The 25,822-nt window shown below is 36.7% G+C and overlaps 1 long non-coding RNA gene across 1 annotated transcript in view; it reads left to right on the plus strand.

Annotated features, from left to right (window-relative positions):
- Positions 1–25,822, plus strand: part of LOC129737448 (uncharacterized) — a 141,162-nt gene that overhangs the window by 83,146 nt on the left and 32,194 nt on the right. Inside the window, exon 2 of the long non-coding RNA XR_008735319.1 lies at positions 3,519–3,563. This is a non-coding gene — a long non-coding RNA (uncharacterized LOC129737448). The remainder of the gene's footprint in view (positions 1–3,518; positions 3,564–25,822) is intronic.

Below are 25,822 nucleotides of genomic sequence, written 5' to 3' on the forward strand. Positions count from 1 at the left end.
ATAACCATTTAAAAGGCCTAGAAATGCCACTTTTTCTTTTTATTTCTTTTTTTTTTTTTTTTTGATCCAAATATAGACTGTTATTTTATGAAAAAAGTAATAGTAACTTAATTTAATTTGAATACTGGAAATTTATTACAGCTCATTAAGTCCACATTTGTAAACGAAGAGAAAGTGGTTCAATGTGTTTAGTTCAGCGTATTTGGTACATAAAGAGATAGTCATAACATCTAACTTCAAGAGCTTCTGCTGCCTAAACCAGAAACTAATCCTCTTAAGCCTCCAGTGAAATTCAGGATGAAAGGGACAGATTTCTCCAGAGGGCAATTCAGGGTAAGAATTTAACTTAGGTGCTTTGAATTGCACTCCTCCAGAGAACATCTTCCTTCTACTTTTAGTTATATAGTGTATGACCAGCTTTCTAATTCAGGCACTTTAGTTAGGTGAGTGAAAGACCATGTATCTCCTATAGCTCCATGAAGATTTGGAATGGGACAAACATTTTCTTGCTAAATAATGAGTTCTTTGTAAAACATATTTTACCTTGAAAGAGTTCATGGATATGAGTAAAATTGACAAAATATAATTCTGCAGCTGGGTTGACTGTAGGAAAGTAAAATTTCCTGGTGAGTGAAGGCTGTGTTTTTTATAATCAATACATTTGAATGTTATTTCATTTTCATCACACTTTTAGGAAATACGAATTGAATAGGCTACAAATGTGCAGAGGTTAAATATTCACAAGAAAGAAATGTGACAATGATAAATAGAAATATACTTGTATGCTATGTTAAATGTATTTGTCACCTTGTTTAAGTAAATGTTTGAAATAGATTTGCAAGTTGCCTTGAGTGTTACAGATTTGTTCAGATGCACAGTTCCTGAATTTCATATGACATATTATTATTTTTTTAAAACTTCATTTCAATAGCTAGTTTAATGAAGTTTAATCCTGCAAGCTCTTTTGTTTGACCCATATGTTTTTAATGTAAGCCATCAACTGTTTTGAGATAGACAGTGAAGTAGGGAAGTTAGCATGTGCAGAGCATAGAGTGAAAGACATTTCAGCTTGACAAAAGGTTCAGGCAAGCCTGATCCAGGTTTTGAGCAGTTGGAATCAGTGGACTGGGAAGGGTAGAGACAAAAACACCCAGTAAAGTTCAGAGGTTCATTTCTTAATTTTCAGCCTAACAGGACCCCCTGGCTGCTTTCTGCCAGCCCAGTTCTTCAGGAAAAATGGAAAACAACAAAAAGCAGCTGCCTAAGGATTTACTTTAGTGCTTTCTGAGTTTTCTCTCTTTTGCTTCCCTTGCTGTTGTTGACTGCAACACCAGTCAAAACCACCTTACTCTGAATTACCCCAGGCCTGGGCACTCCCTTTCCATAGACCATTTCCTTCTAAATGCCTTTTGGTTTTTACTCAAGTCTCCATCCATTACAGCCTCATTCTGAAAATCTTTAAAGAGAGCAGCTCTGATGAAAACTCTGGAGAAACAAGACTGCTTTCAGGCCTTTCATATTTGACTGGACAAGCAAGTAATGGAGAAGTAGACTTGTGAGAGTATGCAATGAGCTTACTCAGTAGAAAACCACAAATACTCAGTGACCAATCTCAGCCAGTCTGGCCTTCAGCTGGCAGCAAAAAGATGGCTCAAAACCATTTTTTGCATCCAGTTTTGATGTGTTTCAGAGCCCATTGTGGCCTCTGGTAAGAAAGCACCTTCAAAGACTGCAGCCTCTAAGGTAGGCTCTAACTAGCTGGAGTGATAGACTCCCTCCATGCTCCTGCTAGCTAGTTTGGGGACCAGGGTTGTTGTAAGTGTTTCTTTAACAGTTCTGTTCTAACCTGAGGAATTTTTCTCAGAGGCCATACTGAATGTGTATTCATTAGCTATATAAAAATCAGTTCTAGTGAAATGGAGATTATAAGAGAAAATTTGGGCAGCAAATACTTTCAAGTGTTATTAAGAATTAATGAATTCCAACTATGTCCCTATGCATTTTGCCTCTCATTCTCTGCCTGGATTTGTTTTTGTTGATTAAGTTTCAGTTGTTTTTTTTTCCTGAATGTGTTGTAACACAAACCGAAAAGTATCTTACCCTATACCATGTCAAGATGTTTAGATGAATAATGGAGTGTGGCTATGGCCAGGTTTAACCATATCCATCTGTTATCAAGTCCTAACTTTGGTAGTGATAGCTAATATCTTAACTAAAAGTTTCCTGTAGTAATTGTTGATTTCTTTATAATTACTGATGTCTTTGTTTCAAGTAAGTTTACAATATCCTAGTGCTGATTTTATATATCTGTTATACCCAAATATACTTTTTGTTTCTATTGATAACATTATACCTTATGCTTTCTAAACCTTGCTTGTCTTCTTCCATCAGAAAACAATTACAGTTTCTGTCTGTTGAAAAGCTTGTGCAATTTTTGTGCTCTCAAGCATGGAACAAATTACTGAATTTGGTAAATTGTAACATTTCTTGGCCACCCACTCTGAGCTCAGAATGGACATCTTTCCAGTTCACAGTAACACGTACTTAATCAAATAAAAATTTAGTAGAACTCTGTAGATAACTTTTTAAGCATGAAGGTTAAAAATAATGTTATTCAGAATATTTCTGAGATGTGTAAATATGTAAAAAAAAAAAAAAGAAAAAGAAAAAGAAATGTTAGATCAAGGTTATAACGTTTTTTATTTCTCAGAGCAGAAAAGCTTTATCTGAGTTTAAGCCTGCTATACGTAGTTTTACCCATAAGTAGTAGGGTTAAAATGAATTTGGATATTGCTATGTTGCACAGCAGTCTCTGGAGCACAATTAACTCTCAGCAAGCTAATCTTTCAGGAGCAGATTCTTTTTGCTTTCTTGTATATAAGAAGCTGTTACCTAAGCATTACTGTACGGTTAATTTATTTCAAGACTTAAACAGCTTCTAAAGTTACAAGGCAAGGAGAGTATCAAGTAGCATCATATTAATATTCCGTATTCATATGTTGTATCAGGTAATTATTATTAAGAGACTTTGTGTTCAAATTCAAATACTTCCAAAAGTGACTTTAATAAAGCTTACACAACATTAAGTGTTGAAAGGACAGAAAAGGTATTGTCGTCAAATCCAAACAAGAATTAGAAATCACTGACATACTGATTTCTAAAGAACTGGATTTCAAAGCACTTTTACAGTATGGGAATCCCTAGCTAAAGTTTCCATATAATGAGGACTTCCTTACTGCATCTTTTCTACTGTCTTCCCAAGAAAAACAAACTGTAGGGCTTGTGAAAATAATCTCTTTTAAACCGAGTAAAGGAGCAGAGAGATGTGTGCAAACTTAATGTTGTCGTACACAAAGTATCTTCCTTTATTTTGAGGGTGATGATTTCAGCTGAGCATGGATAAGGATGTCTTAATATCTGGTACAAAGCTTTGCAGTGAAATATGAAAGAAACCATGATGCTTGCATTAAAGAAATTCAAGCCTATTTATATATATTTTGGGTTGGTTTTTTTTCCAGTTCAACGGAGGAGTTTGTCAGTACCACGCAGAAGATGTAAAACTGGTTAGTAAGTTACCTGTAACTGTATGCGATTGAACATTGGATTCATTGGAAAGTCAATGCACCATAAAGCTCACAGTAATTACAAGGCAAAACAATGGAGCATAAATTCTGTCCTTAAATAATATTTTGCGGCTTCCCCAAAGCCATTTCTGTCTTAAATGGCAGAAAGTTGCTAAGACTTTAAGTACCTGACTTCAAAGCTGCTGTGTAAAGGTATTGTAAGGACAAGGAGAGGAAAAACAATTGGTCCAGAGAGCATTCAGATAAAACCAAGCCTTATCTCGTCTGTTGTACAGAGAAAAACAATTTAACAATTGTGAAGTTTCTCTTCCCTCAAGGATCTCGAGCCTGCTCGCTCCAGTTCTGCCCTAAGCTACTGTTCTACTATCCATTTATTCTCTCTAGCACCACTTAAAAACAGGTGAACATGGACAAGGAAGCAGCACATGCTGCGAAGACAAACCTTTGCTAGAAACTGCAGCTGAAAAAGGAGGAGGAAAGGGAGTTCAGGAACTCGGAGTACTGAAATGTTCTTGAAGCCTTTCCTTCCTCATACATAGCTATATCTTGCACAGATGGGAACAGAAAGCAGATTAATGGACAGATTCTGTCCTAGTGATTTTTCAAGAGACTGGTTCACCACTGGCAAAATATCCTTTCCCCCCCACCGCACCCCCCTAGTATTTATATCTTTAGTCTGATGTATTTTTGCAGCATACTGATTTGTCACTTAAATGGGATACATTTATTTTTTGCATAAAAATCACTTTCCAATATGTTTAACTTGTTACTTTATTAAGTCAACCATTTTTTAAGAGTTAAATTTTAAACTGAAGTCATATATTTTTTGCAGACCCATACTTAAAAAAGCAGCTACAGCAGGATTAAGCAAATCCACAGATACTGCAAAGCAAGTCCTGCAGCTATGAAGCTATATGTAGTATCTTATTATTTCACTCATATGTAAGAGCCTGAGTCTGGTTAGGCACCAAACTGGGTATTATGAGCAAAATTGTATTGATTGTGTGCTGGCCAGGCCACTGAATGCTGCATTATCTTAATCAACAAAAGTATCAGTGATCCTGATTTTATGAAAGCAGTAGGAATGCTTGCTCCAATAGATAAAAATTTATATAATACTAACTATATTGTAAACCACAGAGATTCAAAAGAATTAAATTTACCATAGAAGTTTTATTCCCTACATTGTTCTCTAAATAAAGCTACAGTGTGGAAGGCAGTCATCTAGGTCAAAAAGAGACAGGAGAACAGCAATAAAACATGATATGGGATATAAAAAGAGGCAAAAGGTAGTAAATACAAGTTACTATTTTAAAAGTTCATGCAGTTGCTAAGGGGGAGAAAAAATAGAACAGGAATATCAATAGTGAATAGAGTAAGTAAAATAAAAGGTTTTTCAAAATAAGTGGTGTTTGGGTTAAAAATAGCATTGAAAACACTGTGTAAGGAATAACAGGAACTGTTTTCCAGCCCTTGTGAAATAGAAAGGTTGTCAGCTCTAACTGGGGAGGCTAAGAAGAAACATTTACTAAAGGTATACCATGTATAACCATCTAGCCTAGGTGCCATAAATCCTGCAGTTATAGAAAAAAACTTGTCCTGAAACACAATTAATATCAACATTAACAAGAAAACAAGGGATGCATGAAAAATTGAGGTTATAAAATTGCCCCAGTACTGGATAACGTGAAAATCATGACTTGGGAATTATATATCAAACTAGATTGATATTGATTCTAAGTAAAATAAAGGAACAATTGAGCTGGGACTTTAAAGACCACTAATTTTTGCAATGCTGATTCTTGCATTACTTTTCTGGTTTTGTGGGATTTGTTTTTTCAGACTTTCCTTTCTGTAGTTGTCTGTTCTATTAGGCTTGCAGACCTGGTCAAAACAGACAGTCAGTATCATAATACCTGGATATCTCCAGCTTCTTTGAGAAAGCTCTCATTACGTGGAATGACAGGTATTTTGCAGATTAGGTTTAAAAGTGTTTCCCCCATAGAAGACAAATTTATGTTCCTACTGGGAAGGAAAGAAAGTATTGAGTTGTTACTGAGCAATTAATGTTTCCTGGAGACATATAGAGACTATGTGGAGTCATATATGTGAAGTTTGCAAATGATACAACATTTCTGTGGTAAGAAATGATGAGAAGGGTGTGATACTAATGCAGAGCAAGGTATGGATTCAGTTGATGACCTGATTGAAGAAATTGCTCAATAGCAGCCATGCAAGTGGAACGTATTCACTGCATCAACCCATCCTCCCTCAGGGCAGAAGTTACAACTCCATTAATCTCTTCCTTCTTTCTTCCAGTACATCTGGTCTTAAGAATGACCTGGAGCACTTAATTAAGTGGTCACAATAGAATACTGATATGCATAATGGTATGCATTTCAAAAGGAGTACCACACACTGTGCTTACATAGTTGGAGCTCTTGTGTAGAAATACAGTAAGTCAAAAAGGATTTTAATGGTCATTATGAGTAGATATACTATTGAAATTAATTTCAGAGTTAACTCAAGAAATACACCCCGAAAATGAACAATCTTAAAAAATATATGTAAAAAAATTATGTTATTAAAAGAATGTGCTTTTTTCCCTGGCTGTGATAAAATCATCACAGTTCAAAAGGAGTATTAAAATAATCGAGTAGGAATAAAGGAAATTCACAAAATATATCCAGAATTTGGAATGTCAAGCCTTATGTCACAAAGAATAGCCTTATCCAAAAGGAAGTTGAGAGAAGACACTCTCTTTTTAAAAGTGCTTGTTCATGGGTGCATTTGAATAGTGTGAAGCAGGAAGAACTGTCTATCCAAAGACTGTTAACTGAGGTTAGAGAAATTAATTGCCTAATTAGGATACAATTTCCTGGCAGTCTGACAGAAGATGCAAAAGTGCAACTTCTTCTCATTCAGAAACTTTGATGTGAGTTGGAACAGTTTTCTAACATGTGTATGATTTAATTCAGCTTTTCAGAAGAAATCATCAGCCTGTGTGTACTGATGAATCATCCTAAATCTTTCAGGTGGTCTACTGAGTCTTCCTGGGGCATTTGGCAACACAAATTTTTTTGGTCAAAATATTCTCATAACACTTGGTCTTACAAAACCGTAGCATTTATTAGTCTCATGCTTCAGAACCTCATTTAGTCATCTGACCAACCAGAAATTAATATTTGTTCCCCCTTCCCTAGGAATATTACTTTAGCATGACTTTCTAGATACTTTTCTCCTTTCTGAAACATCAGGGGTTTTGTCCAAATGAACACAGGATGATAAATGGGGGGGGGGGGGGGGCGGTGGGCAGGGAGGTATTAGAATTGCTTCTTGGCTTGGCTGATACACTTGTCCCTCCTGCTCAGGGTAGAGCAAGCCTTTCTTCTGCCTTCTCTTTGGTAAGATAAATACATAAAGCTCCTTAAGCTCTGCAACACAAGGGTGATTTTCCAATTTTGGGATTACTTCTGTCTTCTTCAGTGTGTGGTAGAGCTCACCAGCTGGATCATCTGTGTATCTCTCTCAACAAATTTCCTGCCACTGGGGAGGTATTGGCTACCAATGGTCTGCAAGGCTTTTTGTTTGTTTGTTTGTTTGTTGTTAATATTCTTTCAGTGTGTTTTGGAGGGTTTTCTGAGAATCCAGAATTTTTGAGTAATTGAAATTGCTGTTTGTTAGCAGCAAGTCAAATGATACAGAAGAATATATGATGTATGGGTGGTTGACTTCAGAAGTCTAAAAGCCTCTCTCAGAACATTTTGCTAATGCCTGTGTTTCAGATAGGTGCCAATCTACAAAGCTTGTCTGGATCTGTAGTCAGTGAATGTGTTCTTCAGCAGACAATTCAGCCCACCTATTTTAAGAAGGAATTAATTATCTGTTGGTAGTTGATGGTGCAAATAAATTTTAGAATTAGACTATACTCTTTACCTTCTGGTGGCTAAAATTCAGTCAGCTGGATGCCACCTACTCTGATATAAAAGTCTAATAATGTATTTTTTTCTAATTGAAATATTATGAACCTAACTATTTACTACAGACAGGTGATACAGAACATTTTTTATTTAGACTATCTGACTCACTTTTCAGGAATTGCAGAGTGACCATGTCATTACGTTAACAACTACCACATAATTTTGGCCACACACATAACATAACCATTATGGTAGTTCTGTAATTATTAAATAGGAAAATGAAAATGGGTTTGTTGAGCAGCATCATTACTCATAAATGTTTCCTTTGTTATATACTATTATCTACTGTATTTTTCTCTTAGAATGAATACAATTTAAGATCAAAACAATTATGCCAAATGTAGGAAGTAATTGTACAATATCTGTACTCAGACATAAGATTTATAATAGATAATAAGAACACAATCAAAATACAATTACATATGCAATTTGTTTTGATGTACATGTTTTTGTGTGATAATGATGCTTTAATTCAAACCTTTTCTTGTTGGTTTTGTGGAGGTTTTTTTAGTCTCCAGTACTGTAAGCATAGGTTAAATTAAAGAAATGGTATTTATGAATTGCAGTCCACCTTTTGGGCAGAATTATTTTGTCCCTGTAATAAAGGAAGTGTGAAGCATTATGTGTCTGCTGCTATAAGCTGGAAGACCTAACCCTCAGGTCTGGATGATACTTTTACCTATTTGGGGTTTTATTACAAGATATCCATGCTGTGGAACTGAACTGTCATTAATAGGGAATTCACCTGCCAGAACTGTGGTCTTGTGGTGCTGGGTGAGAAATTATAGTAAAGAGACAGTCCAAGATATGAAGGGTTAGGACTAAGGACTTGATAGGACTTTCCTATCTTGTTGTTATATATGGAATGATCGGCAAAAGAATGCTTAAACCCACCACGATTATGAGAGGAATTTGACTATGAGATAAAATTATGTAGCATATGCAGCATTCACTCCTTTGGCATATTGCCCTTTCATTTGGAGTCTTTTGGCAGAGATTTCCAAGTGGCATGAAGGGCAGGGGGGTGCCATTGAATTTTAATGCTCAGAACCTGTGCTCAGCATGGTTTGAGTCACCTATAGAAACAAACATCTTAGGAGGCAAAGATGTCTAATACCCCAAGATTAAGTTTCTCTTTTTCTGCATGAATCTATGCATGTTTGGGGGTGGATGGGACAAAGGGTTACCCATTAACTGATGTGAACATAAGTTCTATTTCTAACCTGTGCAACTAGCTTTCTCATTAAAAACAGGACAATCTTCTCATATTTTATTTTAAAATATTATAAAAAAAAATTTGTTAAGTAATCTGATCAAAGGATGCTTGTAAAAATCTATAGTATGAAATTAATGTAGCTTTTACTGTCATAGCTTGCTTCTTTATAGTGGTGGTGTTTCTGTGAGCTGCTGGAGTATGATGCAAGGCTTCTGTCCAGGAAGCAGTTAACACTGTCATCACATTATATGACATGTCTCTATACATTCCAACACATGATGATTTTGCTGCACCTGCCCAGTACTCTTTCATTAGCCTGTATTCTGAATTTTTGTACTAACCATTTCCTGGTTCATTTTCACTGGGTTTTCACAAACAAGGGCTAAACCGTGAGCGTGTAATTCTATCAGCTCGTTTTCATGCACAGCAGAGGTCTAGGTTGAGTATGCGCTCAAACTTTTCTACTTTTTCTGCTTTCTCCTACTATCAGAGTTAAAATAGCTGTACTCCAACTAAGCTTGAACTTCCTGTTAAAAAAGTTAAAGTAACTGCTAGGAAGGAAGAACTAACTTATGGGATGTCAGAGGTCCCTTGACGGTGCTAAACTTTAATGGAGGATGAGCTGCCTCTATTTTTCCATGCTGAGATGCCTACCTATTTTGTCTGCTCAGACTGACAGGTCTGAAAATGAATGATTTTTCCTCAGTCATGATGGATACCATTTCTAGACATATTGTAGCATAATGGACAAATAACTTCTCTTAAAGACTTGTCATATAATTTGAAGGAAAAAAAATTGTACCCCCGAGACAGACATTTCTATCTATATCCTCTGGGAATAATGAGACCTTAGAGCAGAGTCTAAGGCTAAGAGTTGGTTCAAAATACTATGATGTGATGTGCCCTTATCTTCTTTTACAGATAAGACAGGCAGACTGTTTCTTGCACAGAAAATCAAAGAGCAGGCTGTAAAATCATAGGAAATAAAAAAATGACAACTGAAATCTCTCCTTTCCTTTGAAAAATATTTCTTCCAGAAATTCTTCTTTTTTCCTCTCCCTATTCCTTGGTGACCCCCACTTACTTAAACTGAAGTGAGCATGGCTGAATCCTAAATGATTCATCTGAATATGGAAAATATAAACCTTTTGGTTATTTCTAAGTCTCTTGAGGTTTCAGAAATGCTTATTACGGCAGCCTCATCTTTTTGAGAATGTAAAAGATAGCTGTTTGACATGCTTCATTCATTAGCAGTGCATAACATTCACCTTCTGTGGGTGATGAAACAGAGAGGCATCTGCAGTTGGATGAAATGTGCGGGGTGACTTGGGTCTGCAGATCCATATAGACTGGCACAAAGTTGTGAGTAGCTTTTGTATTTGGCAAGACCATTGCATTATCCATACCAAAAAAAAAATCAACTAAAATTCCAGAAAGACATTTTAAAATTTGAGAAGAAACATACAAACAGGCACTTTTTCTTTTTAATTTTGAAATAACATTTCATCTAGAAAGCTGCCTAAAACTAAACAGCAGATTTTAAGGTTAAAATATATAGCTAAAAACAAAGTTTCATTTGACTCAAAACAACATCTGTTGTTTGTTCTAAGCAAACTATAAAAAGATTGACCCAGAATTGATTAAAAATTGTAGTCTCACCAAGCCAAAAACTAATAACATTTTTTTTTTCCAAGATCTAGTGAAGTACTTCTTAACATTATATAATAACATATCTAGGCTGTATGTGAAATCATATTACAAAATCCCTATTGCACTTATGAGGAAAATACTCCTAACTGCAGCCCCTAACTACTTCATATATGTCATTTCTCTGGAAGAAGTATGATTTTATTTACTGGAAAAGTGTCTTTGATGAACAGACTGAAATTAATAAAACACATTAGTCTGTTTTGCTTTAAGTGTAGACCAGACTTACGGGGTGGATCTGTTTCTTGTATAGAAGGTGTGAGTTGGCTGATCACAGAATACTGCATTCTGTGTTTGATTTGACTCACAGGTTTTTACACCTTTTCACGGAAAATTAAAAATAAATAAAAAAAGACAGGAAAAATGTGATAAAATCATAGTTTTTACTTCCCCTCACTCATTCTTTGGGTAAAATACCTCTTTATTTCAATGAGCTTCTTGCCTGATAGGAAAAAGGAATTGTGAGTGGATTATATACAGCATCTTCCAGCCAAGGACCATAGTGACCTAGGATGCATAAATCCTTGAATGCCTGAATTTTCCCAGAGTATGTTTTCTACTGTGTTTACTGGGATGCAGAAAAGGTAGGGCTGAAATTTTCAAATCTTGCTGCCTAACTGCAGAAAATTCAACTGTGGCTGGGTACCTGGAGTGTTTCGAGTGTGTGGTGATAGTGGAATTTAAGTACTTCATTTAAAGGCTATTTGAAGGCTTATAAAACTTAGTGCTGAGTGTCTTTAGAAAGAGATACACTGAGAATTAAAGCTCCTAAATTCCATCTTTTATTGTTGCTTCTTAAATTACAGTGGAATTGCAGTCCACAAATTAAATCATTGACCACAACCCTCATTAAAAGTCAATATTTATGGAAATTACTGCATTCTGGGATCTAAGAAACTGAAGCATTTCTCTATACACAGAAAAGGCAATGACTATTTCTGTGGCGTACACATCAATATTTTAATAGCACCACTGAGGCGAATTACCTCAATTATAACTTCAGCGTCTTACAACAAACTGTTTGTACATCTCTGAAAAATATTTTAATTTTCTTCTTTTTTTCATCATAATGCTGGAAAAGACATTCTTACAAATGTAAACATAAGTACTAAGCTTAAATAAATCTGTATATACAATAGATTCTTCTGAGCTTCTAGAAGCTAAAATGAGTTAACAAAAATGCAAACCAATTCTGATGGAGGACAAAAAACCAACTGACCGTGGTTGCTCTGGTAACAAATTGCCTTTCTTTATGAGTGTGTAGGCATGCATGAATATGAGAGGGATATCTGTATATAGCTCATAGCTAGCTGCATATCTGTACATGTCCACTTGCGTGTGCATCATTCCCTCTCTCACATTCCCTCACATGTTACCCATGGATCTATTTTTTTTCCTTTAAATTTCATTAATCATCCTTGTAAATGGAATACTTCCCTTGAGTGACATTTTTATGTTAAAATTATATTTGATTTGAAAAGCAACCTAATTATAAGGTAGGCTTCCTGTAAGCTATTTAAGTCTCACCTCCCAGTGGAATCATGGAACATTTAGAAAAATAATGAATTACATCTTATATAATCTTTATTGCTACTTTTTAGAATGAATAATATATTCAGTTTGGGTTGAAATAACATATCCCTAAGGTACAATTCGTTTCCACAAATTAGATTGGTCCCTCACATACAAGATTATTAAGCATGAAGAAAAAAGTTATTGGGTTCCATGTGCCCCCTAGGAATAGTATTTTTCCCTTCACATCTAAGCTTTAAATGTAGCCTGATTCAAGACAAATCTGGTAAATAGTTAAAATAATTATACGGTTGCTTGGGCTTACCTATTAACCTTTTTTTTAAGATTCTCCTTTTTTGTTTTGAATACATGATTGATATATACAGCTCAAAGTGAAACACAAAAGAACAGAGATATTACTGTGATTCTCTGTTTTTATAGGTTCTGGGTGTAGTTTTCATTCTCTTTTTAGCTTTACCCCTCCTTTAGTTGATTAAAAAACCTAGTGTGATTCACTCTGATTGTCAAAGAAGGGCTGAGTTATTCTTTCTAGACAAAAATGTGATTATATCAGTAGTATGAAGTGGGGTGAAATGTGTTCAACACAGAGTTACCATTAAATAATTTGTGAGTCTGATAGTTCCTCTGGAAAAGGCTTGAATAACAAGTTAATGTGATGAATCATGAAAAATTATTTGTAAATGATGGAACAAAAAGATTCTTAAAAATCATTGCCTAAGACAGTCTTGTGGTTCTCAGTGTGTTCTCTTTATAATTACATTAAATAATTATTTGATTTTTTGCGTGAATGTAGATGTATGTACTTGTTCCAAGTCACTTTAATATGTTGAGAAAAACAACTACTACTGCTCAGAGCTAAAAACTCCACTGTAAGTTATATTTTAAAAACATAGCTATATTTAGCGTTTATACTAAAAAAGTATATCACAATTGGATCATGTCATATCTGTTGATTCTGTTAAAGAGTATTAGTTGATGTAGTGAAAAAACAATATAGTTATTTTTTTAAGTGGGCTGGTAACTATATCTAAAAGCCATGTTGAACTAGAAACTTAAAATTCAGTACTTTTGAAACTAAAGTGAATATCAAAATAATACTTCCTTAAAATTTTATTTTTCTGAGATTTTTCTACCTTTCCTATTCTTAAATGACTTAGTTTCCCCAGGTTAGATTATCTTGTATTCTGCTAGTACCTGAATTGAATTCAGCTGCTGAATTGTATGTCTATTCATCCAATCGGTTCGGTGCTACAGGTGGTTGCCTCAGTCTGTTTTTCACCAACATAAAAAATGCATGTATTTTAGCTTTTAGGTAGATTTCTACTCTTACAGTTAAGATTATCCAAATGAGCGCTTCATACAATGTCAAAATTATTAGAATATCAGGTGTCCCAGAAAGTTCCAACTGTTTTTTGTCACTGGTAACATTTGGAGAAACCTGATGCAGAGGATGGCTAGAATTTTATATCCCATTTTCATCTAGCCTTACTTACACCTGTCTTAAATGGTACAGCTGGGAAGAGCTGGGAAGATCTGGCATATGTAAGGTCTTACATTGTTGCTGCCATCTTAGCTAGGAAGAAAAGATTTTAAGAGGTAAATAAAGCAAAGCTACTGCTATAAACTCATCAGAATTTTTAACGTCTTTACAGATCGACAGTAATACACTCTCAGTAGTCTTGGATTTTTTTCTATTTTCTTTTTCTTGGAAAAAATTGTGTTTCTGTAAGGGAAGGTATGAACTTACTAAACTTTCACCAAACAAAAGATATTCTGATGGTTGGAGAGCTAGAAACAAATTGGGCAGAAGGCTCAACTGCTTGCTCCTTTATCTTACTGTAGATTTCAGAAGGGTCAGCTGGAAGGTGAAGGTAGGGATTTCACCCAAAAAGGTGAAGGTAGAAGGAGGTCAGGCTCCCAGGGCTGCCCAGGGAAAGAGATGGACTTCTCTAGCTAGTATTTTGGAGAAGAAAACTTACAGTAGTATCACAGTTCTTCAACTGAAAAAGAGTAGAAATGGAAAGGGGAGATAAGAAAGGTGAGAAGTATGGTTTTAAGGAAAAGTATCTCACATTGTCCTGTACATGGATACTATGACTTGTATATCAAGGAACTGTGTATCCATTCTTTGATAGGTAAAATCATTTTTACCCAGTGGTCAGACCCTAGGTATTTGCCTAGTTAATGCAGTGATATGTTAAACTCAGCCTATAGTATGTATATACACATGTAGTATAGGACAACAGGGTGAATCATACCTCTCTTCTTTCTGTGCTTGAAGATGGATTTGCTTTTCTTTTGCTTTATATTTAAGGATAAAAGTTGGTAACTTTTTACCATAACTGAGGGGCTGGTTTTTTTGATGGGGAACAGCAGATTTTGATTTAAGAAAAGGCTGCTTTTTTTTTAAGAAAAACTCAATGTGTGAAACACTGAATCACTCCCAGGAAACTGCTGCTATTCAACCCAGCCACAGCTGGAACTAATTGCAGGTACCTCAGGTGTGCGGGGGAAGTGGAGCATGGCAGGGACTGCTGGTGTGGGGAGAGATGAGGCTGGCTGTAGTGGTCTTTATGGTTCCCTCTGGCCTGGGTGCTCCAAGGAAACCTCTCCAGGTACAGTACAACTTCAGTGTCATAAAACTAAGTGTTTCTGCATGAAGCATGTTCTGAAATGTTATAACAAGGCAGTTGTGAACTCTATGCAGTTCTGGCTCAGTGAGAAGCAGAAAGTACCTCAGTGACAGAATATATCTATTTATTGCTGTGTTTCCAGCCAGATGGTTCTTTGTGTGCTGCAAGTGGATAAAGTGTGAAAGCTTTGTGTATTGCTAACATAAATTTGTCTGTTAAGAGATAGATTCAGGTCCTGGTGCCTCTCCTCTAAGTTCTTCCATGTCTGAGGTAGTTTGCCACAGCATACCAGTCCTAGTGCTACTGGAAACTGCTCCCCTCCAGGTGAGACAGGTGAGATGCTGTGCCATGTGGACCAGCTGAGGGACAGGACCAGAATTTGGTGTCCAAAGCAGGGACCCTGAATACTTGGTACTTGTTAACATAAATTAGGTGCTCACGCTCTCTCTCTGCTTGCTTGGATTGCTTCTGATAAGAAAGCTGTTGGCATAATCTTACTGGTTTGTTTGAGTTTTCATGACTTGGACTTTGCTTCTAGGAAGGCTCTCTGTACTCGTTTCAAATTTTTCTGGTTTAGATTATGGCTATAAGTTAAGTGAGATTTTTTTTTTTCCTAAACTTCTTGTGTTGTTATAAAGTAATTTGCAATTTTTGTTTGCTGTTTAATTCCTTGGCCTCATAATGTTTTCCTTGTCCAGGATGATTTATTTATGGCAAATACCTGTTTTTCATTATCAGTGACTGTGCATTCAAATTCTATACTACTTGTGTCATGCCAAAATCTCTTTGTACTTTAAAGCTGACCACAGGTCTGTGAAAGTGAGATGAGCTTACAACACGATGTTTTGAACAACAATAGTTCAAGAAACACTATTGTGTGTTGAACATAAATGCCGTGTATTTGTCAAAGATGACTTAGAAAAAGAGGAGGAGCGGGGAAAAGGAGAATATAAAGAGAGATTTTTAAAACGGTGAATATGGTTTTGGTTCCTGGATCCTAAATCTTTGAAAATGCAAAAAACAGAATGGAATTTGTAGTGCTGATTCCTCTACCTGAGTTTTGGTTGGCATTTGTGTCAAAGACTAGCAGTTATTATTTACAGTATCAGATTTTGTCACCGTTCAGGAAATACCAATTGGATCATACGACACTTAGGAGAGTTCAGCAGGCAAGAGGGTTACCTGGAATAATGTTTATTCATGTCGATACTATATGTATGAAAGGTTTCTGAAGTTTCTTTTCTGGTTTATGTCATGACTTAATGTAATGCACTGCTATTTCAGTTGTGGTCTCTTTTGAAGAGTTGCTAATGGTTGTGCTTTTTAATATAAACCTAAAATGCCAGGAAGACTATGAATTTCATCTTCTGTCTGAAATAGTTTATGAATTTTTCCCAGTAAATCCCATTTCCACTGAGGCCAATGGAACTTTTCTGTTGACTTCAATGGCATTACGTTTTTCACCCTTAATCTGTGCAGGTGACAAATAGACCATAGCTTATACATCATATGTTACCATTCCAAAGTCGTCAGAATGCCTCTGAATCATCATAAGCAGAATTTCATGCACTCTATCATATCTTGGCCTTCTAGGAACTTGAATTAATGCTCACAAAGACTCAGCAGTGGAAAAAAAAAAATGGTCATCTGCTATAATGAGTGTTTGTTACCTGACACACTTTTGGCACTGGATTTATCGAAATGCCAGGGCTCTGTTTGAATATGCATGTCATTTACAAACCCAAGGCTTGCTTTTTATTTCCTTAATGACATCCACAAATAATAAAGCTGCCTGATTATTTTAAATCTGTATTCAAAAGGAGAAAAAAAATACCATTCAGAATTTGAATTTGTTTTTGGTTAATAATATCATTTTATTTGTCTTAAAAACAGAACACTTGGGATGAACAGTAGCTTTATTTGAAAAAAAGAACAACTTGGAACTTTTGTAATTTGGAGGAGTTGTATTTCCTTCTGCTTCTACAACTCAGTAGTTACAAAATGGGGAAAGAATTCTCAGTTTTCTTGCAGCTTTCAAATTTTTGAAATATTGCAGAGCAGGAACAAAAATTAAATGCGAATTATATGTATTACAGAAAAATAAAGCCAAGGTCCAGTTCTTTCTGTTGTATTCTGGGCATGTGCCAACTATACTGAAATAACTTTTATTGCTTTCCTGATGTATTCAAGATGCATTAATTCTTTACCTTTATTCTGTCTTTGAGTCATTCAGTTTTAAAGGTTGAATGCCATTATTGCTTTCATCGGGGAATTCAGGAGTTTATTTTGTTGGGAGTTTTAAACTTTTTTCCTCTTCCCCCCCCCCCCCCCCCCCCCTTTTAATTGCATTCACTGCTTTGCATTAATAATTTCCGAGGAAAGCAAGAAAGGGCCCTAACCTATTCTAGGGGAGAGGTGATAGAATGGTAGTAAAAGCCAAAGTCCTAAGTAAGGACGTGTTTAGAAATTTGAGATACCTTTTCAAAGGAAATCATATATATATAAAGAAGGAAAACTTTATCTTAAAGAAAATCGTCTGCCGCACACTTTACCATGTAACACTTGAAAAAGCCTGGTTATTAAAAAGAATGCACCACATACACTCAGTGTCATTAGAGTGAAGGCACTTGAGCCTGTTTATTGTCACTTAAAACAACTGGCTGTACTTGACTCTGTGAAGTTTTATATGTCATCCTTCCTCACTGCTTTTCTTTCCATTCCTGTCCCTAATGATTTCTTCAAGAAACTTGACAGATCAATGTGAAGGCTTCTTCCTGCGGTTTTTACCCATGCATCTCACATGCTCCTTTCCCACATTGTGTCAGCTTCTCCTGCTTGCTGCTGCTGCTATAGAAGCCCAATAGCCCTTTATATGTCAGGGTTGTCTGTGGTCTTAAAAACTCATTCTGTCTATTCAGTCCAGGTTATTCATAACAGGCAGAACAGTTGAAGTAGCACAGTAACTTCTTAGATACTAGCCCAAATGTGCTCCGATTCCAGCATCTAGGTAATGTTTCCTGGCTTTATCACTGCCCCAAATTCAGCTAAGCCGTATGTTGTTGCTGGACATGGTATTTTACATGAAATGTAATGTGTGAACCTACTCGGTAACAACGTCTCACTAAGATGAATAAATGCCAAAGGCTGGCTTTTATTGGAGTCAGTGTGATGGCTGGGGCGATAGGTTGTTTTTCTTCACTTCTGTATGATGTCCGTGATTCCAGTAGCTTTGTATTTTAATGACACTGCCTAATGGCCTAATGCTTTTCTTTTAGTCAGTAAATATACTGAACAAATTGCATAGAGCAACCAGGGATATATTGGTTGAGACGTAGGATCATCTCCAGAAATGACTCAGAGTTAAATGGCAAAATATCTGTCACCCTGTTTGAAGCAGTATAAAAGGATTAACTGCAGCTTCTTTTTTGTGTGAGAAGATGTATGTGCTACTGATGTAGTTATGTGCTTAGTAATCTTTTTGCTTATTTGACCATTTTGTATTTAAAAGTGAGTGATAATGTTCCAACCAGTTTGTAAAGCGAAAGCTTTACCTCGGAAGTCCACAGCAGGAAAGTGTCTGCTTTGCAAGGCACTTTGTGTTTGCAGTTATCAACCAGCAGGAATGCTGCACAGCTAAGGCAGAGCGAGCAATACTAACCCATAAAGACTTGTCTTTGTTATTGTAAGGATGGTCATTGGACCAACAGTTGTGCAATAATCTCCTTGTGTGACAATAAACAGTCTCATTTATCATTATCTTAACAGTCTACAAATTATGCTGACTAAATCAAAATATACAAATTGATGTCATAGCTAAATAAAATTTGGCAAAAAACAGTTCGTGCTGAATGTTCATGTGATTTCTACAATTGTCAGATGAATTATTACTCTGATATGCAATAATATAACCATATAAATGAGTTCACCAAGATTTATAGCAAACCTAATCTGTGTTCCACTTGTAATTCATGAAAAGGAACAATCACATTCACTCTGTCTGAGAGCATCTGCAAATTTCCACTGACTCTGCCTTTTAAAGTTTATTACTCCCTTTCGTGTAGTCTTTGTGCCTGTAATATTAAGCTGTAGGAGGATAAAATTTAGCAAAAAGAATATTTAAAATAGAGCTGTGGTATCTGTTTTGTTTTGACGGTGTTTCTGTGTGAAAGAAAATTAAGAGCATAAAGGTTTGGAGTTTAATGACTATACGTACTATGTTGGAAATCAATATAGAGTCCCACCCCAAATCTGTGTAATGCCTATAGTTCCTGTATGGCATATTATATAAAGACATAAAAGGCAGTCTGTACTCCTATTTTAGAAGCAAATTGTACCATATAAATTGCATAACAAGCTGCCTAGATGAATGTTCCAGGCTCTCTTAAGTCTGTAAATAAATAGTGTGTTTTTAGAAGATATGCAAAGTGCTGCTGTCACTTTTCTTACGTAGTTCTGAGTAGTGCAAGGAAATTTGTTCCTAACAGGGTGCTTGAATACCTAAAGCAGAGCCAGTGCTTGAAAACTATGTTATGTTCTGTAAGGTTGTTTCAAATGTTAGCACCTCTAGTCCTCTCATGCTTGAGAAACAGCTTACGTCTGAACTTAAGTTACATTTAATGTATAGCACCATCCAGTACCTAAAGGGGCCAACAAGAAAGTTGGAGAGGGTCTTTTCACAAGGGCATGTAATGTTAGGACAAGGGGGAATGGCTTTAAAATGAAAGAGGGTAGACTTAGATGAAATATTGGGAAAAAATTCTTCCCTGCGAGGGTGGCGAGGCACTGGCAGAGGGTGCCCCATCCCTGGGGGTGCTCAGGGCCAGGCTGGACAGGGCTGGGGGCAACCTGGGCTGGTGGGAGGCATCTCTGTCCATGGCAGGAGGTTTGAACTAGTTGATCTCTAAGGTCCTTTCCAACCCAAACCGTTCTATGATTCTATTTAATTGATTTCTTCTCCACTGAGAAAGGGTCTTGCAAGACCTTGTACATTTTCTGTCCTCTTGCAGAAAGACAATAATGTCACTTTCTGTCAATTTTAGAAATGGGTAAATTGGCAGTAAAGTACTGAATAATTTCACAAGGTTTGAACAGCAATTGTAATTAGGTCTAAGCAGAAAATTCTACTCCTGTGCTTTTTAAACAAAAAAGTTTAGTTTGAAATCTATAACTTCACAGAATAGTGTAATGAAACTGTTAGCTTTCTGATATTATTATTGTTGTTGGAAAGAAAACTACCATATGTTATGCCATGATTTGCTTGAAGAACCTATATATAATTCAGAATCTAGAATAAGAATGTAACTACCAGTGCTCAAAAAGCCTATATGATTGTAGGACAGGTAACTATGCTTCCTCTGCAGGAAGATGTGAGAGAAGGATTTTTCTTTTTCTTTTTTTTTTTTTTTTTTTTTTTAAGTTGTAGAAAACAATAATGTAGTGCTTTTTCCACTTAAAGATTGAAATGCAGCCTTATCAGCTTTATGAGAGACAAAGACTATGGACCATCTGTCAAGACAGATCTTTAATATATCATGTATAAGCTATGGAGAAATAATCCTCAAATGGTTATTTTATTGATCAGTCTGATGGCCAGCCTGTCTCTGGGTGACTGCTGAGTTTCTCTGGTTTCAGATTATTCCTTTCTGTAGGTAGCACTAATGTGAAGATTTAGCTTGCTTTTTTTCGTTTGTAACAGGTATGGCACTGTTTTATCCTTTAGTACTGATTATATTTTTAATTTTATTAGATAGCTGATTACTCTGTAGCTGCTGGAATATACTTGCAAAATTAAAGCAATACAAAAGAACGCTTGTTATTCAATAATGTATTTCAGAATTCTCCTGCAAGTTGTTCCAGCATCAGAAATTCAACAGCTAAACCTCTCACGCCACTAAGACCAAGGTCTAGACTGGCAGTGGGTACTTCTACCATGAAGTTCACATATTCATCATTGACGCTATTTTCATTTTTCATTCATTCCAGCCTTATGATGTTTCCGGAATTCCAGTTTCACATACACAACTCTCAGATGTGAACTTTACCAATAGCTTATCCGAATGGCATGTGTAGTAAATCAGAAGTAGACAGGGCTAGCCATATTTCCAGTACTAAGCCATCAGAAGAAATGTCAGAGTAGAGCTCTGAGTTACACACACAAAGATTTGCACCACATCAGGACTATTCAGGTAGGTTTTAGACACAATTGTGATTTTTGCTTCAGCTTTCCCTTTGGATATTTTCCTATTTATGCAATGGTGACTGAAAATAAATTGTACTTTTTGTCAGAGCATATGATTCAAATGTGTCATTTTGTAGAGTGCAAACACCTATAGCTGGAAAGGTGCCAATTTCACAGTAAGCCTTTTACAACATATTTGAACACTGAAATAGTATAAAGGGGTTATAATTAGTCTTTTTTGAACAATTTTTGTGATAGTTAAAGGGCAAAACTCATGAAAACACTAGAAAAATAAACAAAACATTAAGGATCTGAACATGGGAAGCAAATTCTAACATCACTAGAAAAGTAAGAGACAGCTGCAAGGACTTTTCTTTTCTAAAATCCCTCTAGACATATTTACAGAGTCTTACATTCAGCATCATCAAACTTCCAGCACCCACAGGAGAGGTAATAACTTATGATGTACTGGTGACCTGTATAACTTCATGTCATACTGCCATTCCTCCCCGTCCAGTTGATTGATTCCAAAGTAGTCATCAGAACTGATTTTCTCCTGCAGTGATCCAGCTTTCATACCCAAACTCTTGTACCAAGGTCAGTTAATCTTTTAGAGAAGATCATTCCTTGACTGCACTAAGATGTACTGAGTATGAGGGAAACCTGAACTATAAAGTCACGTTGCCTGTTCTGGCAAGGTTTCCCTCCAGATGCCCTAATTTCCAGGATGATCTTTCCATGCACAAAGCATAGGCTGCCTCCCAGTGCAGGATATAAGGTCAGGCAGTCTACAAATCCTTACTGCCTCTACAATAGGTGGTGTCTTAGTATGCGTTTAGGAACACACTGAAACCACCGCAAGAAAGGAATCAGTCATCTATTTTACCTGGCATTAACGCTACAAGAACAGGTTTGATAGGTGACATAGAAATGGATGATGCAAAAAGTGCCAAACTGGCCCGCAGATCAAGTAAGTGCACTCTGAAGGATTCTTCAGGATTTCCCTCAAATTGACCCCGAGCGTTTTCCTGCAGGAAGTCAGCTAATTCTCTTCAGTGCTTCTCCGTAGAACATCTGCTTTCAGCTTCTGATGAGGAAACGTGAAGCCAATGATGTATGGTACATATAGAAGCATGCATTTCTGTGGTGCTGTAACTGTAGCTTGGGTGACTCATCACAGGGAAAATACAAAAGACAGTTAAAAAAAACCCAACAAAACAACACTGACCACCATAACTTGTGTTTTCCTCTTCTTTTATGTGCTCCTTCTATTCTCTAGTTTTTATTTGTTAATGTCATCATTGACTTTAATTAGGCTCTTGCTAAACTTGACTTTGCTGGCTACAGAACAGGGCTTGCAAATCCTCTGCAGCTTTAATCTGAACTCTTCAGAAGAAACCAGTGCTTTCCAAATGAGACTCAGAATGACTAGAATCACATGTATGACTATCTATAGTGTCTGAAATGGGTTATATTACTTTTTTTCCAAGTTCTAAGATCCTTTCCCCCTTCTGTCTTGGGACCTATCAACACTTTTTGGAGCTTTCAATATTTCCTGTATGGGATATAAAAAAAATAAAAATAAATTGTTTTAAAACCTATTTAGAAAGCTCAGCACTCTGCATTATTGGCCATGGAGTGAAGCGTGCCAGTGTTACAAAGGTGCAAGCACAGATAGGCAGAACACTTGCTCAGAGTTATGTGATCAAGGATGTTTCTTTAGGCAGGTATGATGCCTGCTTCCTCCCCCAGCTGTCATCTGGAGCCAACTAGTTGATATAACAGAGATGAATAAACACTGGTTGTGTCTTCCAAAACAATTCCCTTTCCTGTAATGGTTTCCAAAAAAATGTTTCATTATGAAAATTTGATCATTGTGTAGTATAGTGTTCCAAACCTGAGGATTCTTAGATTTTCACAGGAAAAAATCAAGGATGCAACTTCTTGCCTGAATTTTCGTTTCTCAGATATATATATTTCTTTGTATTGGTACTGTAGTACAAGTAATCAGAATCCAACTGAATATTTGTAATAAAACAAAATATTTCCTAGAGCATGCAGGCACTCTTTAGCTCAAGAGATTTGATTTCACTCCTGCAGGGAGTCAAAATAAGGTAGAGCTGGTCAATGCCTTTTTGACATCATTAGTCCTAAATTGTCATCAGCACTTCAACAGTTGGGCTGCTTTTGCCAGTTCTTTGTTGGTGGTCCAGCTCTGGTGCTGTGAAGCAGTTGGTGACTCTGTGACACAACAACCTCCAGAGAGGCCTGGGATTGTCACAGTCAACGTAACACAATGACATATTTTTCCTGTTAAGATATGCCACTTTACAGCTGATGGAAAGCTCCTGGAAAATGGGAGTTATGCATATATTATCCACAAAATAACACTTCAGCTGTTCTGTCTGGGCATTGTCATATTCAGTGCACTCATGAAGAATGCAGTTTTTCTTCTTTTCCTTTCTTTTCATCCAGGAGTAAAATCATCGTACACGAATGATCTAGAGATAGTAAAAACACCAGCTGATAAAAGTAAACAAAATTTCTTATTTCATTGAATAAACAGTGAAACTTAAAATAAACACAATGGGTAAATGCATTTTCTTTTCTTTTTGAAGTTCAGATTTTAAAGGGAAACTGTAAGATGCAATTTAGCTGTTTTTTTTAGAACCACATATCTGAGATTGTACTCTTTAAATTAGCATACAATTAACTTCCCATAGAACCAGAATTCATCCTGCATCCTGTCCCAAGTACATCTCTGCTAGGCAACTTCTTAAAATTATATGGCCACACTCAAATAGCTTTCACCTCTCCTCTGTGTTTTAAATTTATTGAACACTGCTTTCTCCCTCTTTGAAGTAGATGTTCAAAAGCAATGCACTGAGTATAAAGGCTAGGGACTTACCTTGGATAAAGGTGCAGAGTACTACTGAGCTCCAAGTTATTGCAGTCCTGTTAATTGTGTCTGAGTGTGCCTGCCTGCTGCTTGGTACAATGCACAATACAAAATACAATCACGTGGAATCCCTTTTGTTAGGCAATAACACTCCATAGGTTACAGGAACCGCATATCAGCGGGCGGTCAGGTGTGTGTGGTGGGGGTGTGAAGTAACCCTGGCATTTAAAAACATTTATAGTTTTGTGATTTGCACTTTTTTCAACTAGCTGTGTCAATTATCCTGACAATTTATTTTGTTAATAATTTTCAATTTAAGAATAATTTGGGGGGGGAGGGGTAGCTTTATTCTCTAAAGTTTTATGCTGACTGTGTTGTAGTTCAGCTTGCTTTTTGAAAAACTGAATGTTTTGGGAGTGTTGAGCCTCAGTCTCATATATTCAGGCGATTCAACATCACAGGACTTACACATAATTTGATTTTATATAGTGTGCATGTATGAATCTCTTTGGCACCCATATAAACAACTGTCACATTATGCCAGCTTCTCGTCGCCCTTGCTGGCCAGACAAAGGGAGGGATGCGTGTAGCCATGAGGAGCTGTGGAGACTTGATGCAGCCATCCACAAACTTCAGCCTGCTGATTGACATGGCAAGTCTGATTTTTGGAGGGTGTTCATGTAGTAACACTTAAGTTGTCATGAAACATAGTTTCAGAAACTCAGCTGCAAACCTGCAGATCTCATACAGAGGGAAGATAAAAGGTACCCACCGATAGCCCAGGGGAACTTGCTTTATGCATTTGTAATGACACAAATAAGCTCTGCCTCATCTAGCACAGCATATCATTCATCGAGGGAAGTGCTGGAAGTGATCTGTGACTGCCTTCTGTCAAGCACAAATGAGTGGGACCCTGATTTACTTCTTCCTATGCTTATTAGCAATGAAAGCTGTATATTGACCCTCATTAATCCTGGTTGCAAGGTACCAGTGCAACTTGCAGTATACTAATGGCATTACACCTGCCATTCTGCTGTGCATTGCTACTTTCTTTTTTCTTCTGGGAAGGTGGAATACTTGAGTATCTGGAAACACCAGTATGTTTCTTACTGCAGCTCCTGCTTTGGCTCACCAAAATGGCTGTAGCTTGAGGGGGACACAAGAGGGGCAGGGTGATACATAAAAAATGGCATTAAAAGCAGATTTTCTTGACTTTCTTAAGAAAAGAAAACAAATGAAAACAAAACCTACCATAGCAATTTTGTGATGGTAAATTATTAAGATAATACATTATCTTCATTCATTACAGCCTAAAAGTACTGCAGTGGAAGCAGCAAAATCCAAACAACTTAAAATGAAAATCAAAATGTTATTGCAAATCATGAGACTGTGAAGGGAAAAAATTACTACAGAGGCAATAAACTGTTATTGTTTGTGCTGTAAGAGCTTTCTCTAATTTCTTGGGCTAACAAACAATCCCATCTAATTACAGAAACATTCTTCTTGATTAGGGTTGGCTAGTCCTTGCTTGCATCTTACTGTATTTCATGAACAGATGAGCTAAGAGTTCTTGGTGGTGTGACAGTCTCGGACAACTGTTGCTACAAATTTGCATTTAAAAAAAAAATAAAAAATCTGAATGGAGTTCAGCACCCTCTATTTGTACCCTTCCATACTACAAATAGTACCTTCCATACTACAAATCAACCTACTGGCTGCTTTGTACCAGCCAGTATCCTACTGCATCCCTTTGGGTAGAGCCTTGCATAGAAAAGAGAATAAAGAAAAAGAGTGGTGTTTCCCATATAGCAGTCTCTTTCCTCTCAGAACTCCACCAGCAGCCATCAGTCAGACTTCAAAGCTCCGATCACTGCTGTGCTGTGCGGGGTGATCTAAACAGGGACAGCTGCCACCAGTTCTCCAGAGAAGCCGAGTGTGAACCAAGAGGAGCCCTCTGCCCACACTGCAGAACTGCAGGCAGAGTAATGCGTTGACAGTGAACTGCAGCCATGGTGGAGGTAGCGCTGCTTTTGTGCTCCCTACAGAGCGCCTTACTGTAGAAACTGTTAAAAATGGTCAACAGTGTCTAAAA

The sequence above is a fragment of the Falco cherrug genome, chromosome 15 (genome assembly GCF_023634085.1).
Source record: "Falco cherrug isolate bFalChe1 chromosome 15, bFalChe1.pri, whole genome shotgun sequence".
In the NCBI taxonomy this organism is placed as follows: Eukaryota; Metazoa; Chordata; class Aves; order Falconiformes; family Falconidae; genus Falco; species Falco cherrug.